This window comes from Euprymna scolopes, chromosome 4, assembly GCF_053919585.1.
Source record: "Euprymna scolopes isolate OS-2025 chromosome 4, ASM5391958v1, whole genome shotgun sequence".
In the NCBI taxonomy this organism is placed as follows: domain Eukaryota; kingdom Metazoa; phylum Mollusca; class Cephalopoda; order Sepiida; family Sepiolidae; genus Euprymna; species Euprymna scolopes.
Window position 1 is genome coordinate 123,952,064 of NC_136485.1, and position 1,652 is coordinate 123,953,715.

The following is a 1,652-nucleotide window of genomic DNA, read 5'->3' on the forward strand; positions in this document are numbered from 1 at the left end:
GGTTAGGGTTAGGGTTTGGGCTAAGTGAGGGGGGGGCAAGTAATGGACTTAGTAATTTCTTTTTTGCATGGTGCAGAACTCAAATTTACATATGTTAAGGCCTAATACTGCACCGTTTGTTCCTTTTCACCAGTATTTGGGGATTTGGGGGGCTAAATGGGAGGTGGGCAAATGCTGAACTTTTTTTTTATGCCTCCTTTACGGTGCACTCACGAGGGGCCATGCATGCTTCCCTTGGTTTTTTTTATTGTTTTTAAAGAAGTCTCGGCGTTTAAAGTAGTAAATAAAAGATGAAGGGTGGTTTTAATAGGACGGTTAAAAAACCATGTCGGAACAAGAAAACCAGAACAATATAATTCATTTAGTTTTGTATTATATTTAAAACGATTGTGAGCGTATAGGGAATGTTTTAAATAATAAAAATGAAGATGAAAAGTAAAAAGTGTAACAGTAACAAGATTCCGAAGTCTTGTATTAATGTATTCGCATTGTTTTTTTTTTTAACCTTAAAAACTATTTGGACTCTTCAAGATCAATTACTATATAAATTAGTTGCTTTTGTGTTGTATCTCTACTCTTTTTGTATGTGTTACCTCTATTTTCATCTTGATTGTGATATTCAAAAAATGTTTCTGTTAATGTCGGGAACGTTTTAATAGAACGTTTACTATGAGAAAACACAACCATCAAGATGAGTCATGCGGTGTATCAATAAGTAAACATATTCTGAAACTTATTTTTGTTTGACAGAAAACATATCAATTAAACAATGTTCCGAGGAACGTTATCTAAAAAATTCTAATAAAACCAAAAACTTATAACTATAATATAGTGCAACTTAATTATCTAGATACGACTGATGTTGGAAAAGGGGCCCAGAAAAGGTCGTGCACCGGAACATTTTTTCTTCTCAAGGATCTTGGTCTCATTCACATCAGTCGCAATCTTCTCTGGAAATGGGATCGTCCATTTAACGATCTGCTCTTAGTGTTCTCGTGTCACAGCTCGTTCTGTCTCCACCACAAAATTGTCTTGTACCTATTTACAATGCCTCCCCACGTGGCAGAGTTAGACACCAGGGTCGTTTTTTAACGTGGAGAAAAGGTCAAAAATAAAAAATTGTTTCAGTCGAGAAGGACTGTTCCTCCACTGAAAGAGGACAAGAAATGGAAGTGCAGCATCTGAAGAACAAATACTACACTTTGATCTTGGCCAAAAGGCCAAGAAATTGTCTTGTAATACTGCCTTCAAACCATGGCTTACCATGGACAAAATTCTTCATTAGGACTGTATTATTTGCCACATGTTTTGGAAAAATGGTAACAATCTTAGTATCTTTCGCTTTTTTATACTTGTACACAATGCTTTTGAACTCGTCCGGCTGCAACAAATAAGAAACTATTCTTAATTGCTACTCCGACCTTTTATGCAAAGCTTACTTAGACCATGTAAGCAAATTCGAAAGAAAAACAAAACGTATATTTCTCGACACGCGCATAAAAAATGTGCCCAAGTAACAGATGGAACATATAACCGTGTAAATCTTTTAGTTCTTAATTTCTATCTTTATCTCTACTATTATATAAAACTCACTTTTTGCGTGTGTGGGTTTCTTCCTTATAGGTTCCGAAACGGCTGAGCTTATCTTTTAC

The 1,652-nt window shown here is 35.5% G+C and overlaps 1 pseudogene; it reads right to left on the reverse strand.

Moving 5' to 3' along the window:
- Positions 1–1,099: 1,099 nt before the first annotated feature.
- Positions 1,100–1,232, reverse strand: LOC145274213 (U2 spliceosomal RNA; annotated as a pseudogene).
- Positions 1,233–1,652: the final 420 nt, after the last annotated feature.